At 37.1% G+C, this 18377-nt stretch overlaps 1 protein-coding gene and 1 pseudogene across 3 annotated transcripts in view; one reads left to right on the plus strand and one right to left on the minus strand.

Annotated features, from left to right (window-relative positions):
• Positions 1 to 18377, minus strand: part of LINGO2 (leucine rich repeat and Ig domain containing 2) — a 1607677-nt gene that overhangs the window by 282914 nt on the left and 1306386 nt on the right. The window lies entirely within an intron of this gene.
• LOC140523897 (mitotic checkpoint protein BUB3 pseudogene) lies at positions 4549 to 5644 on the plus strand (annotated as a pseudogene).

The raw sequence follows: 18377 nt of genomic DNA on the forward strand, positions 1-18377 counted from the left end.
GTTTTATATCATTTGAGCTTAATATTTCAATTACCTCTCTTACAAGGTTATTGCGAAGTTCATTTAGGATAATGGATTAAAGTATTTGGTTGCCACGAGCACTACAGAAGACTGATTTCTGGTCCGTGGTTCAAACTGCAGGTAGGTCAGCTACATTTGCTAGATTCTATGCAGTCAGTTGCCGAAGCTTGTTGTTCCTACCCTCAAAACATCTCTCATCTATGCAGCCTTTTCTATATGTGCAAAACAAACCTCCTTCACCACCTGTAGTCTGGGATGTTGCAACAGCCTTCAAATTGGTCTCCCTGCCTCAAGCTTCTACCTACTCCATTCCGTCTTCCAAACAGCTGCCACAACGTTGTTTTCATGAAAGCACAGGTTGGATCATGTCATCACTCCACTACTCACAGCAGCTCCATATTACTTTCAGAACAAAATATGTAATCCTTTCCTTGGAATTGAAAACTCTTCGCAACCTTCCCCCTTCGTACTCTTATAATCTTTTTTGTTTGTACTTATTTCCCTTTATACACTCTAGAATCCCACTGTATTAGTGTACTTGTTCTCAGAACAAGATACTTCAGTCTCCACACCTTTGTGCTGTTGTTGATGCCTGAAATGCTTCCCCTCCTCAGTCTCTTAAAATCCCATTTCCTTCAAGACAATTCAAAAATGCTACCTCTTGTTGAATACCTTTCCTAGAGTATTCTCTGAAAGGTCTTTCAACTTAGTCTCTGTCCCTTTCCCTCTACCCTCCTCCCTAGTCTCTGTTTTCTCTCTCTCTGTTTCTCTGTACATATTGTCTTCCTTAATTGGAATGTGAACTCTCTGAGGGCAAGGGGTGTTTTTGCCTTTCCTTCTCTCTCCTGAATTTATTTATCATAGTGCCTGGCACACAATTAGCACAATATTGATGATTGATTGATGAATCTACAGCCACATACTGCACTGTAGCCTCCATTAGGCCTCCCAAAAATGTCACACATTTAGTCACACTGGAGGCTGGATGAGCTGAATCTTACAAATCTTGCTGAGGCAAGCAAAGCAAGAATAGAAATTGCAATATACATGTCCTACTACACATCATATGAGTGTCTCAGCAGGAACAGATGCAAATACAGGCATACTATGTTGTGGATTTTAACAATGTGCAAAATATCTAATGAGTTAGTAATATCCTTTATAATGGATAATAAATTGACATATAATTATCAATTATTAATCTACTTGAATAATCTGGAGAAGCAAACTCGAAAATGAGTCTTCTGGTTTGTGAAATCTTAAACTTATCTTGCTCTGCTTATTTACTGCTGGTCAGAAGGGAAAAAAATGATTAGGTAATACAAACCAACCCAAGGGGGAGAAATGGCCATTCTGTTAAATTCAGGAAGGAGCTCTGATTGCCAAAGATTTTATTTTGCATTCACCAGTGGATAGAGAAATCCATTGTCTTAACTCATGTTATTATGTCTTTCCCAGTGGACCTGGTAAGAATGTGTTTGGTCCTTACCCAGAGAAACTGAATTTCATAGCTACAGTCCTTCTACCTGAATATTCCAGTCTAAATCCATTTAGAAGAAAGTGCATTTTACAAGAATCTAGTCAGTTACCAGAACACTACTCATAGTGAGTTCTTCTTGAAGATTAAATAGTGTGATAAGATTTGTAAATTCAAGATGGGAGAGGTATACAACTTTGGTATTGAAAAATCAGTTAAAAGGATAGTTTTCCTGCAGTTCTCATAACAGGTGAAGACAGTTGCAATATTCTAAAATGGAAATGTAAAATTTAATTCTTAGAGTTACTAAGTTTTATCTCTGAAAGTGGTTAGTATTCAAAGTGAATAGAGTTGATACTGGAGTCAGGAATACTTGAGCTCAGAGACTCTGTATGTCATATATTACTTGTGTGATCTCTGGAAAATCCTTTAAGCTTTTGATGCTTCTAGATGGCATTCTAATGAATTAATCAACCAAATGAACCAATTTAACATCACTACCCCTACTGGATTTAGGCAGTTCCCCTGAAGAACAACTAAATAAATGATAGTAAGAGCCAACTTCCTATTGACTAGGAGCTGAACCGCTGAAGTGGCTAGGGCATAAGTGAAGAAGACCACCTGATAGGAAGAGGGAAGAAAAATGACAGAAAGAAAGAGGGTGTATTAAAATTTATCCTATTCTGGTCCTCCTTCCCTCCTTCCACTAGCAGTCAATATATTAAATATATAAGTAGTTAGCATAAAGAGAAAATAGCAGGAAGTAAGATTGTAAAAGGGAACCTAGAAGTCATATACAAACTGTCCCAAAGATCAAAGGAGCACAATTTATTAATTATATGAGATATCAGCCAAAATTCACATCCTGGTAATAGGTGATGACTCAGGTAAAGCCATCTAGGCTTTGTTGTCAGAGCCTTTGGGTCCTATGATATGTAAATTTCAGACGAGTTCTAGAAGACCAGCAGATCACCAAGTGGCGCTGATAAGTTTAAGACATATTAATTTTAAAGTAATGCAATAATTTGAAATGATTTGGATGTGTTAATGAACGTATCCCAAAGTGGCACAGATATGAGCTTGTCTATTTTCCCCAAAACCCTATGAGATCTTGAACTCCTTCTCTCCTGAGCACTCTTCCATCTCCAGTGGGTCCATGATGCCAAGTGCTTCCAACAATCATCCATGGTTATGTGAATTATACTCTCTGTCTCTCTTCTTCATCCTCTTCCTCCTTGCTGCCTGTCTCCATTCACCTTTCCATCCCTTGTTCCCATTCTCTCTGCCTCTGCACCCCTTTTGCTTCTTGTCTTTGTATCTTCTGTGCTATTTGCTCCCATACCCTATGTGGTTATTAAAGTATGATAACAGCCCTTTTTCCTGCTGCCATTGTGGTCCTTCCCAGTGGGAAACCAAAGAACAGGAAAGCCTGCACCCATTGCCAAATTTCCTAAATTAATTATCAATTCAGAGAGGCAAGGTGAAGACTTTGAATGACCCATGGGAGACTTTCCTGGACCTGCAGTCAAGTGGGAAAAGTTAGTACTTTGACACATCTCTTAATTTCCAAGAGCTGCATTCCCAGACATTTCAAAGAACAGATTTCTTGAGGTGTGTCAAAGAGCTGTCATTTGTCTTCTTTTTGGATTAAAGGGGCCATGCCTTGACTCACTTCTTAAATAGCCCTAATCACTGAAGGGGCATTTCCTCATTCAAAGTGACATCTCCAAAAGACCTTATCTTAAAAAGACCGAGGTCTCCCACTGCAGCCTGGGCCATCTCCAGTTGTCCTGATCCGGCCAGTGGACTCAGATGGCTCCAGAGAATAAAGTGAGGCTGGTGACTTTGCACAGCTCTGCCTCGCTTAACTCCAATTCACTTACAAGTCATGACATCATTTTCCTGATATCATGGTCCTCTTTGAGAATGAAGGACACAAACTCTAAGTAGTCTGAGCTTCTCCAATGGGGACCCAGATAGCCAGTTCCAGTCAGGCAACTCAGCCCCCTCTTTATATCCTTTCATCTCCTACCCTCCTCTCCTACAGAGTCAAAAATAAAACAGTCCCAACTGACAAGCAGCTGACAACTAAAAGCTGGGAGGAATTAATAAAATATATATTCAGGTTGGTGACACTTAGGAAGAATTTGAAGGCAGCTAGGGTTTTTAAAAGGAGGAGAAGGATTATTTTCTATCCATAGGGGCAGCCTGTGCGAAGGCATATTGATAGGAAATGAATTGTCATGAATGAGAACACGACTGGAGGACTGAAGTTGTAGATAAGTTGTAGATCTGCCTTGGTTGTGCTAATTTTCTTATCAGGGCTCCTTTATATCAGGAAAATCATGGACCTGAAGTTACTACTAATAATAATCATACTAATTGCCATTTCACAGCATAGGGCAGCTAGATGACTCAATGGATAGAATGCTGGGCCTGGAGTCAAGAAGACCTGAGTTCAGATTTGACATCAGATACTAAGTGTGTGACCTTGGATAAGTCACTTAACCTCTATTTGCCTTAATCCACTAGAGAAGGAAATGGCAAACCACTCTAGTATCTTTTCTAAGAAAACCTTGTGGACAGTATTGTCTGTGGGGTCACAGAGAGTCAGAAATGACTGAACAACGACAACAGCATTTAGAAGTTTACAAAATCTTACCTATATTATCTTATCTGAATCTTACAATATTAATATAAACTAGGTCTTGATTTTGTAGGTGAGGAAACTGAGATTCAGAATGGTTGTAAATTGTCCCATATCAGACATCTAGAAATGATTTCAGGTAAGACTCAAACTCAAGCATTTGGGATTGTTTCACTTAAATATACATATACATACATACATACATATATATATACACACATACATATACATACTTACCTACATACATGCACACAAATTTAAACATACATATTTGTTTAAACTAGAGCCTAATCCAATGGCCTGGGATATAGTAGACACTTAAGAAATGCTTGTTGAGAAAAGAGAGCGCTGAAGAAGAAGGAAGCAAGGTGCAAGGGATGGTGGCCTGCGAGCGGAAGACAAGATGACTGGCTCTAATGAGTTCAAGTTGAATCAGCCTCCAGAAGATGGAATCTCCTCGGTGAAGTTCAGTCCCAACACATCCCAGTTCCTGCTGGTCTCTTCCTGGGACACTATGGTTTGGCTGTACGATGTGCCTGCCAACACCATGAGCCTCAAATACCAACACATGGGTGCCATCCTTGATTGTGTTTTCTATGATCCAGCACATGCTTGGAGTGGGGGCTTGGATCATCAGTTGAAAATGCATGACTTGAATACTGATCAAGAAAACCTCATTGGAACCCATGATGCACCTATCAGATGTGTCAAATATTGTCCAGAAGTAACCATAACATTTTATTATTACTGCAAGTTGGGATCAAACAGTTAAATTGTGGGATCCCAGAACTCCTTGTAATGCAGGAACCTTTTCTCAGCCAGAAAAGGTTTACATGCTCTCTGTGTCTGGAGACAGGTTAATTGTGGGGACAGCTGGTTGTAGAGTGTTGATATGGGACTTGAGGAATATGGGCTATGTGCAGCAGAGAAGAGAGTCCAGTCTGAAATACCAGACTCGCTGCATAAGAGCATTTCCAAACAAGCAGGGTTATGTGGTAAGCTCTATTGAAGGCAAAGTGGCTGTTGAATATTTGGACCCAAGTCCTCAGGTACAGAAGAGATATGCATTCAAATGTCACAGACTAAAAGAAAATAAGATTGAGCAGATTTATCCTGTTAATGCCATTTCCTTTCACAACATTCGTAAAACATTTGCTACAGGTGGATCTGATGGATTTGTTAATATTTGGGATCCATTCAACAAGAAACGATTGTGCCAATTCCATCAGTATCCCACCAGCATAGCATCACTTGCCTTCAGTAATGATGGGACCACACTTGCAACAGCATCATCATATATGTATGAAATGGATGACACTGAACATCCTGAAAATGGTATCTTCATTCACCAAGTGACAATGCAGAAACAAAACCCAAGTCTACCTAATCTAATCATCTTGTGGAAGTGTGGCTTCTCTGTGGAAAGTTTTTGTGTACTTCCTACAAAATATACTTGTCCTTAAGGGATAATTTATAGCAAATGTGGATGAACTCTTTTATCATTGGATTTCTTTCTTTTCTCTTATCTTAAAAAAAACCTGTATACGTACCATTTAGTGCTTTTTTTAAAAAAAAAATTAGAATCAGGACTCTGTGTTCTTGTGTTGTAACCTGAAAAGAAATTTCTATTTGGAAATTTTTATCCTCCTCTTCTCCTTCCACCTCCCCCCCCAGCAGCTTGTCTATTTGTAACATGAACTGTGCCATCTATTTCCTACTTAATAAATCAGTTTCAGAAACTGTTTTAAAATGTTGCATATTTTAAAATTTGGAAATTAGTGGAATCTATATCATAAGGCTACCAGAAAGCAAAATTGCTCTTTTCAAGAGCATGCTGGGGCTGTATTTTACCCCTTTAGAGCTATAATTAATTCCATTTTAATTATGTTTATTTTTGATATACGTTTGGGACTCAGTCCTGGAAAAAAATGATCACTTGAAGTTTTACTGCTATCATCCATGTCTCTTGAAGTTCTATAGGCTTCTTGTGCAGGTCAGGTTTGCATTCTGCTTTGTAAGCAGCAGGGCTCTGCAGCTAACTGAACTGTTCAGTTTCTCAAACTTAGCTTGGAGCTTGTGGAATCAGTGACCTTTTTGTTCACTTCTTTAACATCTCCAGCATAGTACTCAAGCAGTAACATAAATCCTTGCATTGATAACTACATGTGCCTAAAGAGACATATACCTAGCCATCAAACTTTAAAGCAAAGAGGCCTGAGGGATGGCAAATGTTATAACACACTATGGGTCTAATTTATTATATAATCTTTTGCTGTAATTTAAAATATTTTTGCAACCATTTGAGTAAATATAAAACATGTATAGGATCTTAGAGTTGACTTTTTAATCAGTATTTTTTGTATCTCCTCCATTTTGAATTTTTCTATTTTTGTATGTTTCTTACATTAGCACAGCGATGTGTCATAGTGTAGGTGCTCAATAAATATTGCTGAATTAAAGGCAAAAAAAAAATGCTTGTTGATTGATTGATTCTTGCTTCTATGTACTATCATGTTTGGTATAATTTATAAAATATCAATCAATCTTTTTCCAAATATATTTATAAGGGGCCTTTAGAACTAAGAGATTAGAAAGTTACATTCATCCCAAAATTGGCCTTTTTAACAAAAAAGATTATAAATAGCCTTTAGAGAAATCATAAAAGACTACAGTTTTCCAAATTTAAATCCCACTTAGACTTTTGAAAAGTCAAAATGTAGAGTTCAGTCCTAGATTCATGGCATCCTAGAAGTAGAGGAGACTTTAGAGATAATCGAGGACAACCCCACAAATCTTTGGAAACTTTTCTTAAAGAACGTTGATGACTCTCTACTTGCCAAATCAATTATTGCTATTGCCTTCTTTGCTACTCCTGATACCGTTGCTGTTGCTACTGTCATTCTTGTTTGTCCTTCATTTTCAAAGAGGACCCGTGGCAAAATGAGGGTGACATCTTGACTTGCTTGTGAATTGGAAATAAGGGAGGCAGAGCTGCACAAAGTTGTCAAACTCTCTCCTCCAGAAGCATCAAAGCCCAGTGGCAAGATTGAAGTCAAGATGACTGGTGATGGCCCTGAATGAAGTGGGGACATATTTTAAAATGGTCTTTCTACTGTTACCTGCCTTGACAATGTTACCTAGCCTTCTCTATACTTTCTCCTCCTTGCACTACAGAAACATAACACTTCCTTCTCTTCTTACCTCTCTGGCTGATCTTTCCTTGTGTTCTTTGTTGACTCTCCACCTCCTCCAAATTTTCCTCTTTTCTCTCTTACGCTTCACGATCACAATGTGACACACAGCTTTAATGACTACTTCTGTGCATGTGACATACAATCCATATTTCTTGTTCTTTCCTCTCAGTCTCATTTTTCTAACAGTCTTCAGGATATTTCTACATATATATCCCAACCCCATATCAGACAATGAGCCCCATTATTTTTCTCCTTAAAATTGCTCATCCTTTTGATTTTATGATTTTTGTCTGTTACTACCATTTATGCTTCCTCTCCAATATGTGAAAGTTTGCAGTTAATCTGAGTCCTCCTTTTACTATAACTCTCATAGTCAGTCTTTACTATATCTCCACAACATTTCTTGTGTTCATTATGTCTTTTCTAGTCCCACTGCTACTAAACTAGTAGAAACCCTTATCAACATGTACACATTACTGGATAGGATCATAGGATTCATAGGATTTGGAGACAGTAGGGAGCTGAGAGTCATAGCGTACCCCTTATTTTGTTAATAAGGAAACTCAGTCACAGAGAAGTGAAATTACTTGCCAAGTATCATGGACTTAGTCAGTATAGAAGGTAGAATTTGAATGCAGGTCTTCCTGACTTTAGGTTAAGTTCTTTACCCACTACAGAATGCTGACTCTAAAAGATTTGTCTCCCTCCACTCTATTTACTCCAATACAGTTACAAATATAATCTTTCTTACATACATATTGTTACACTGTATTCCTTTGTTCAAAAATCTTGTCTCTCCTCCCCCAACTTCCCATTGTATATCAAGAAAAGCTTATTCATATTTGCATGGCATGCAACTCTCCATAAATTGGTGACGTTATACCTTTCCAGTCTTATCCTATATTACTTCCCTACACTCTTAAATAAATTGTATTACACTGTTCCCTGAACCAGGTCTTATGTTTGCTTGTCTTTGTGAGCTTGCTCACGTTGTTACCTATGCTTAGAATTTCTTCCCTTCACTTCTTTACCCATCCCAATCCTTCACCAAAAGCCCAAGTCAAATATCATCTTCTCCAGGAAGTCTTTCTTGATTTTCCTGGTTGGTAACAATCTTTATACTTGGACTTTACATAGCATTGCCTTTTACAACTCTGATGCACTTGTCTAATAGTAGCACATATTATAATGACCAATGTTTGTGTGTTAGTCTCTATCATAGTACTGTTATCTACCACTGTACTACTATACCGCTGAATCCCTCTTCCTGAAAGGGACAAAGCTAGCCACAAGGCTTGACTGGTCCAGGGGAACATAGGCTTAAGTAGTGCCTCCTTTAATGTGACTTACTGGTCATCTATGGGGACAAAAGGTCCACCCACTTGAAGTTAGGGACCCTTAAACACTTGTCTAATGTCCCAGGGTCAAAGAAGTCACTTCACCCTGCATTGCTTATCAAAAGTGTTTCCATGTAGAAGTGAGGGGAACTGTGTCTACCCAAGCTAAGTGCTGAAGTATTCATATTGAATATTCCTTCTATGTTAAGTGAGCCTCTTTTGGGAAAACATCAGAAGACCTCTATGTGTGTCATTCATTTTCCAACACTAAACCTAAGTTAAGAGAGGACTGGCCTGAGTCAGACCCACCTGCTGCAATACTTTACTCACTGTAAGCTTCAAGAAGGCTGCAGTTATATCTTATATAATCTTATCTTCTTCAGTGCATAACAGAGCTATGCACATGGAAGGTGTTTAAGAAACACTTGCTGAATTCACGAATGAATGAGGGAATTGGGGCTGGAAAGTTTTTGACATGTCCAAAATTATTATGCTTTTAGTGGTTAAAACTAAAAATGAGTTTTCCTAAATCTTAGAACTATTTTCGGTATTCATATGATGTTTCTGGCATTCTTATTCTATTTAAAGGTATCTCTTCTGAAAAATTGAAAGTAATCTTGAGAACTCTCCACATACTGCTGATTGGCTCCCCAATTTGTTGAGCATTATCAGTAAAATAAATAATAGGATAAACAAATGATCTACAGAAGGACAGAGTCATAAAAATAACTGGAAAAATTGGATGTGAGTTAACATCACTTGCCACATGTAGCGACATAGATGTACAAACGGAAAGAGAAATGAATAATCATTTCTATAATGCCTATTGTGTTCCAGGTGTTGTGTTAAGGGTGTTTTATAAACAATATCTCATTTCAACCTTATAATAGCCCTGTGAGGTAGGTGCTATTATTATATCCATTTTACAGTTAAGAAAACTGAGGCAAATAGAGGTTATGACTTGCCCAAGGCCTCACAGCTAGTATCCTGACTTCAGGCCTGGCTCTTTTCCCACTGTGTCGTGTAGCAGCCTCAGTTCTGCCTATCATCATGGTACATATTACAATTACTTCACAAGCAAAGTCTACAGATGCCTAGCTTGGTGTGGATTATCCTAGTACAATAATATGGAGTCAGGGGATACCCAAAAGAAATTCTTTCCATAATAATAATGGTGATCCTTTTGTCAGTGAAAAGCAAATGAGGGGCTTGTGAATGTTGTGTTTCCTTTTTCTGTCATATGACTGCATATAAAATTAATCTTAAATCTGTTAAATATTACCTTCCTGTCTAAATTAAAGTCTCTCATAAGTATAGTAATTTCCCCAACTTTGTACTTTCATTCATAGCACTTTCACATAGGGCCAGAAGCTACTCCTTTTAGATTGGAGGGATGAGGGTGAGTGAGGAGATAAAAGGAAAATGAGTCATGCATTTTCACTTAAAAACAACAGGTGATTAGAGAAAAAAAAGTAAAAGAGTGGAGATGGGGTGGGGTGGTGGGGTGGAGGGGTGGTTAAGGAAATGTATCCAAAGTTGATTGGCCCCAGGATCTAAGTTTTTGCAATCCTAGCATGGACTAGACAATGAAACTAGAATATAGTAGGAAGAAGATGAGGATGGGGAAGTTTTGCATAGGAAAGAAATAGTGGTTGGAAAGCAGATGACTACAGCAGAATCGTATGTAATCAATAAATTAATAAGAATTTGATAAGGGTCTGATGTATTTTTTATCTGAATAGTATTCTATTTTTTTCCAATTCATTTAACATAACATTCATTTAAAATTTTTTTGAATTTGAAATTTTCTCTTTTCTCCCTCCCCTCCTTCATTACTAAGATGGTAAGCAATTTGATATAGGTTATATAGGCTCAGTTGTGTAAAACATATTTCCATGTTACTAGTCATACTGTGAAAGAAGAAACATATCAAAAGAAAAAAACATGAAAAAATTCATGTGATAATAGCATTCTCTGATCTACATTCAGACACCATCAATTCTTCTTCTGAATGTCTATAATCGCAAGGACCCTGGCACATAGGAGGGCCTTCTGTACAGTTTCTTAAATTTGCTTTTCTAAAAGGAAAGCAATTTTTGAGGGATCAACAATCACTTTAATCCAATGCATATGCCAACAGAGAAAATACAAGCAGAGAAATAACGACCAACACACAAGGCTTCAAGCTGTCTGACCACAAGCAATGCGTATATCACAGATCAACAGACAGATCCAATTGTCTGATCATCACACACATACATAGTTACCAGAGAAAGAAGCACCAGCATCCAGGCTTTCAAAGCTGGGGGGCTCCTTAACAGGTATCTAAGTCTTGTCTGACCAAAAGAACACTTCCAAAGAGTAAGCCCCAAAGTAAAACTTCACCTCAGATTACTTATGCACTTTTCAGAGCCAGAGAGCACAACTTTCTGACCCAGTGCCTCAATAGAAATTAGCAAAAGGTATTGAGGCCTATTAATAAGCAGGGAAGACCTTAAACTAAGCCTTTCATAGTGGATCAATGCACAATGTTGTCGTTACTGTGAACAATGTTCTCTTGGTTCTGCCCACTTCACCTTGCATTACTTCATGTAAGTCTTTCCAGGTTTTTTTGAAATCTGCCTGCTCAACATTCTTTATAGCAAAATAGTATTCTATTACATTCATATGTCAAAACTTGTTCAGCCATTCCCCAATTGATGAGCATCCCTTTGATTTCCAATTCTTTGCCACCACAAAAAGAACTGCTATAAATATTTTTGTACAAATAGGTCCCTTTCCCTTTTTTTTGGAAATTGGAAATTTTTTGGAAATTTTGTGGAATTGTTGGATCAAAGGGTATACACAGTTTTATTTCTCTTTGAACATAGTTCCAAATTGCTCTCCAGAATGTTTGGATCAGTTCACACTGCACCAACAGATCATTAATGTCCCAATTTTCACACACCATCTCCAACATTTATCATTTTTCTTTTCTGTTATATTAGCCAATCTGATAGCTGTGAGGTGGTTCCTGAGAGTTGTTTTAAATTGCATTTCTTTAATTAGTAGTGATTTAGACCATTTTTTCCCCGTATTATTTTAGATAATCTTGATTTCTTCACCTGAAGGGCCTCCTATATATTAACCACTATGCACACTGTGCACTGAGTGCATAAAGACAAAAATGAAGTAATTCCTCTTTCAAGGATTCAAGGAGTTTACATTCTATCAGAAAAAAACTCATGTATGCACTAAGTATACTTACATACATACACACATATATTTATATACTTTAAACACACAAGGAAGGGTAAGAGATTGTAACTTATATGTTATAAAGAAACTTCCCAAGAAGGGGAATCACAAATGACAAATTTTGTCATGAAATCCTATTTAATATATGCTTTATTCTCCTATGACATTTCTAGATCTGGCATTTTATTTAACAAGAACATTACAGATGAAGTACTGTGAATGATAATGGTCAAATTATAATGATTATGTTGTTATAGCAGTGGGGGATAATAGATGAATAGTCCAAGTGTTGCACTGATGTCCAAGGGGGGACAACATACACATACACACACACATATATGTATATAAAACATATACACACACACATATACATATATACATACACTCATACATATACACATGTATATGTATGTGTATATGTATATAAAATACACACACACACACACACACACACATACCACTACTACCCATAGAAAAAGAGCTCCAGTCCATGGGGTAGTAACAAACAACAGAAAACCAAAGACCATTCCTTACCTTACCATCTTGCTCCCCACCCCCACCCCCAAACTGAGGTTTAGACTACATTTTCCCTAAAAGGTGGCGGGCTAATCTGGTGGACGAAGGCTCTAGTTGTGCCTTCCTTGACCCAACTTCCTGGCTGCCTCTGGCTGTGTTGACAGGACTTCCTGGTCATCTAGATGTATAACACCCATGTTGAATTCAGTACCCTTTAGATTTGGTATATATCCAAATACCATAAATGTCACCACATACCATCTTGCTGGCCAGACGTTTTCATATAAAGACCAACAGAGCCATATCTAACTGAAATTAAGTGCTCTTTGCTGAATAGCTTTGGTATATTACTACTAATTAAACTGTCTTTTGTCAACTGCTCAATGTCTACAAGTACCATCTTTTCTGCTGATATGGAACCTGAACTAACAGATGTCAATGTTGGGAAGCTCCCAATAGCAAAGCAACTACAAAAAAAACTTCAAACCAAACTGATAAAGAGGACAAGTCTGGAATATGAGATAAGGAGCTTCCTGCAGGCTGAATCTACAAGATCTCAAGTAAAGTTAGAGATAATGTTAGATAATATAAACCCTATATGGGAAAATTATTATGGAGGGTAGAAAAGGTGGCTTCTTCCTAATCTAAGGAACTAGGAGCAAGAGTATATCCTGCCAGACTCCAAGAAAGGGAAGTGAGAAGACTCACTGTGGGCATACCTGAAGGAGGGAGAAGGGAATAAATATTTATTAAACACCTATTGTGTACCAGGCAGGGTGCTAAGAGTTTTATAAATTTTATCTCATTCAATCCTTAGGAAAGGAAATACCTCTTAAAGCTAAAGAAATTCAGGAAAAATGAGCCAAGAAAACAATCCCCACAAGGACAAGAACAATGTAAATGAAAATAAGTTTGATAATTTACTGAAGAGTAAAAATAGCGAAAATACATTTCTTTTATAAATCAGGGTCATACTGTTGCACAAATAAAAACATATGGAATTAATAGAGAGGGACAAACATCAGGAACAGATGGTGATATGCATACAGGAGGAACATGTGTGGTCATAGTGAATTTGTTGATGAGCAAACATGTTGTAGGGCAGCTAGTAACTCTGACCCTCCAGGGCCACTGATGTTTCTCTACTACTGAGCATATGCATGCATAATTTCTGCCAGATATGACTCTGTTGGATGGTCTACTGCCTCAAGCATCTGGAGCAGCTAAAATCCTTGAGTATTTCTTCCTTACGGGATAGAGATAGCTTTAAAACCATAGTCTTTTTTTCCCCAACTACTTTAGGAGAGGTTGATAAAGTTTTCTGGAATCAGCAAAAAAAAAAAAAAAAAAGCCACCAAAATAAAAACAAAAACAAAACACAAAAAAACCTACCCTGTAGTGTGTTGTTCCTTCCATTCAGTCTCATTTCCTCACCAGGAGATTCTTCACAGTATAGGGCACCAAATTCTTTATGCTAAAAAGAAGTGTCCTCCTATCTAGCTATTGCCTGCCCTCAATCTTAGTCTTTTCTATGAATTGAACATCTTTCTAGACCAGTGGTGGAGAACTTGCAGCCTCGAGGTTACATGTGACCCTCTAGGTTCTGAAGTACACAGCCCTTTGTCTGAATCCAAACTTCACAGAACAATAAAAGAATTTGTTGAGTAAAACTTGGACTCAGTCCAAAGCCTGCACCCAAGGATCTAGATGGCCACATATATCCTGGAGGCTGCAGGTTCCCCATGCCTGATATAGACTCCTGAACTTCAATCAAGATGACATCAACTCTGAAACTGACACTTTCTCAGTAGCCCCTGACCATGGGGACCTTCCCTCCCTCTCATTGGAGAGGGAGAAAGGTAGATAGTGGAAAGCTCCTCCTTAAGCCTCTACCATTTAAGGAGGGCACCCAGGGAATTCTCCTTATAATTTCCCATCAGACTCCTTTTTTGGACTTCATAATCTCCAGAAACTCATCATTCCGCAACTGTGCAAATGACATCACTTCAGACCATTTGCCACCCTGACTTCAGGACCTCACCCCTGTACTGGGTAATCAATCTCCTTTACCCTTTTCATCTTCTTTTCATGTATTGTCTTCTCCTTTTAACTCTGTGAGGGTATGAACTTTCTTATTCCTTTCTTTGTATCTTTAGCTTTAACATAGTGTCTGGCACATAGTAGGTACTTAATAAATGTTTACTGACCTATTGACTTTTGCTCCAGATGTTTGCTCCCTTGGTCAGAATCTCACTGTAGTTTATGGTTGCCAATTTTATACATCCTAATTTTAATGCCTGAAAACTAAACTTTCAGTCAGCTAATAGTTCTTTGCCCAATAACTACCAAAAAGCTTGACTTATGGGGTGCTCAGTTTTTTAACCTTAAGTCTCCCCTGTAAATGAATGGGGGAAGAAGACAAAGAGACTCTTCCAAGTTTAGTCTGCTTCTTCTACCTCCTCAGCCACATTCTTGACCTTTTTATATGCAAATATAACCAGCAAAAGACTGAAAAGACCTTGGTGGTAACATCTACATTTTCAGAAGCCTTGATAAATTTGTTTGAATTCTATTGCTAAAACCAAGATACCATAGGATTCACTCAGCCATAAAATACCATGCAGATGAAAAATTGAGGATAAAGGAGAAGGTCCAATATGAGTAGTTTTTTTAAGTGTTTGAAAACCTAATGAGTTACCACTCAACAAAAGAGATCTCTGAATAGGTGCTTTGATTAACTTAGTAATTTACCTTCCTTTTTTCTTCCTCTGTGTTAAATGTATAAATGTGTCAGAGACCAACTATGAGAAAAAAGCAAGAAGCTCAGCACAGGAATTGAAGAAGTTAGGCTAAATTTCTGTAAGAAAGCTTTAGTAGTGATGTGAATGAATTTAAATTGAAGGAAAGAACACAGCATATGAAGATGTATTATAATTGAATAAGGAAAGTATAAATGTGTTTCAGAGTTAGTATTCCTAGGAATTTTCCAAGCAGCAAAGCTATGCATATGCATTTAGCAAGGTGCCAGTTAAGAACAAATTAAAGCAGTAAACAATATTTCTTAGCTCAGTGGTAAAGCTTAGAGAACTTTAATCCAATAAAGAAACTGGTATAGAAATTAGGCACTCAAGCTTGTGTAGAAAAATATCATACAATTCATGAATAAGTCATGGGAGTATTATAACTGACTTTGAAGGATTAGAACAACAAATCAGAAAGAAACCAATGGGCCAACTTAACCGTATACATTTTGATCAGGGAACGTTTTCTGTGACCATGAGATTCATAGTGGTAGCTAAATTTAGAAAGGCAACACTGATGGGAGAAGAATTTCTCCAGATATAGAAGTTATGTGGTGTTACCACTTAAATGTGAGCTTTTGGATTCCTGGGTATGAGAAATATATTTTTTTCTGATTTTTTTAAAGAGAACCTAGTGATTATAAAAATTCAATTTAAAACAACCCTTGCAAACCAATACTGTAAAGTAAAAATATAGTAATCAGGAATTTAGGGATTATTCTAGCTTCTAAACATATGGAGTAAAAGTAACTTGAGAGTCCAGAGAAATCTAATACAGCTGCAAAACAGCTGGTGATATTAAATCAAATTCTAATACATCTGAGCCTCTCTTTCCCTAATGGGTTGCAGTAGACTTACTCCCACATAATTATAGTAATACTAAGTATTTACATAATGCTTTTAGAGGAACTCAACTCCTTTAAGGGGGTTATTATTCCTTATAAAATCCTGGTAAGATAAGTAAGGGGTAGGTATTATTATCTCCTTTTCATAGGAACATCAAGGAAATTCTAAAATGATTAGCTCTGGGTATTTGGTATGTTTATGGTAAAATCAGAAATAGAATGCCCCAAGAATTTGGGATTATCTTTCTCATTAAGGCCACTAAATCACAGAATAATAGAACAAAAGATATAATCTATCCCTTTATTTTGATAATGAGAGAAAGAAGGACCAGAGATGTATAATAACCCACTCAGACACAATGCAAAAGACAGGAAATCAAATAGATGCCTGTTGACTCCAAATCCAAATACTGTCAGTCCTGTAGTCACTTCTGTGGCTCTCACCTTTAGACTCCATTTGTAATTTTAGTCAACTTAAAAACCAACAAAGAAAACAAGATTTATCTTTCTAATAGCTGTTTCTTGTTTTCAAACTTCAAATTAAGTTTCACACGGAGACTTCTGCCTAAGACCACTTCTACCTAATGTTGTCTGAAGCAAGTAGCTTAGAAATTTAAAAAGATTAGAATAGGAAACCAAAAAAGAATTTGTCTTGAAAAAACAATCATTCTGAAATCTACAGTGTTCACACGGCTTCCCCAACTCCAGTCTCTTCTCCAGTAATGAAAGCCCTTGACTTTCTCCTTTGCTGCTCCCACCGTAACATGCATCTTGGTACTGTGGAATAATGTTTGCTATTTGGAAGTGGTAATATCTAAATTCAAATCTTAACTTCAGATACTAGCTATATGACCATGAGAAAATTACTTAAAATCTGTGAAACTCAATTTTCTGATCTGAATAATGGGGCTAATATCATATTTCCACTTATGATATGAGTTTCAAATTAGAGAATGAGCATAAAGCAACTTACATAATTTAATTTCCTCATCTGTGATAATAGCACTTACCTCCCAAGGTTGTTGTGAAGATCAAATTAGTTACCATGCATAAACCTTGTTAACATTTGCAAACCTTAAAAGACTGTATAAATGCCAGAAATAGTGATGATGATAATGACAATGACAAAATAGATAATAATCTCACTGGATTAGAGGTCATAAATGAATCATAGATTTGGAGATAGAAGGGAACCCAGAGTCTATCTAGTTCAAATCCCTCATCTTACAGATATGGACTATGAGGCCTAGGACGGTTAAATGAATTGCCTAAGGTAACACATAGAACAAGCATCAGATCTAGGATTTAATTCAGGTCCCCTGATTCTGGAAAATGAGTGTTTGTTACATCATGATGCATTTTCATCTGCAACAGTAAATTGAGTACCTATACCCAGGAGATCATTAATCCATTAGAGTACTGAAGAAATGTCAACATGTTAATCCTAATATAGAACATAAACATTTTAATATAGCCCTTCACCTAAAAGAGTAATATGGAAATTTATGACACTATAGCAGAGTAAACAAGAAACACATTTGAGGGAGTCTTTCATAGCAGCTTCTTTCTTTCATGGCACCCCACCCACCCCCATCCCAAAATCATGCAGTAAGTCATTTACAGGTTGAGCTGGTCTTGATTAAAGGATGTGTAAAAGCCAACTGTTACAATGGAATGTGGATATACAATTTAGACAGCATTACTCTCTTTCAAGTTCTATTTGCATTTATTACTGTGGTCTTTCAAATTTGTGAGTTTTTTAGCATGTATCACTTTTTTCTTGGCCAATGTTTCTGAGCAATGAAATCTGGGCATTATTATATCACTTTTTAATTATAAGACTGAAAAAGAAAGCCTTTCTGCTATTCACATTTGCTGATATTTCTTACAAGATCTGGAAATTTGAGAGAGTTCCAGCAGAACTCAAACTGCATCTACATAACACAGTTGCTGTTTGGACCTGGATTCAATTCTTGCCTCGGATACTAGATGCATAATCTTTGGAAAGTCACTTAACTTTTCCTTATGTTAAAAGGAAGGAATCAGATTAAAAAGCTACAAAGGTCTCTTCCAGTACAAATCTGATGATCCAGATGATCTCTGAAATCTCTTCCAGTCTAGCTGTTACTCTATGAACTAGTAATTTGTCACCCAAGACAATAAGTAATATATATTATATGAGAGTAAAGCAGTACAAAAAAGTCTTCAAACCATCTTCCTAATTCATGAAGTAAAAACAATATAGAAAATAGTTAATATGAACTCCATTTAGTAGGTGGATGAATTAGTTATTTTAATACAT

The sequence above is a fragment of the Notamacropus eugenii genome, chromosome 1 (assembly GCF_028372415.1).
Source record: "Notamacropus eugenii isolate mMacEug1 chromosome 1, mMacEug1.pri_v2, whole genome shotgun sequence".
NCBI classification, from domain to species: Eukaryota; Metazoa; Chordata; class Mammalia; order Diprotodontia; family Macropodidae; genus Notamacropus; species Notamacropus eugenii.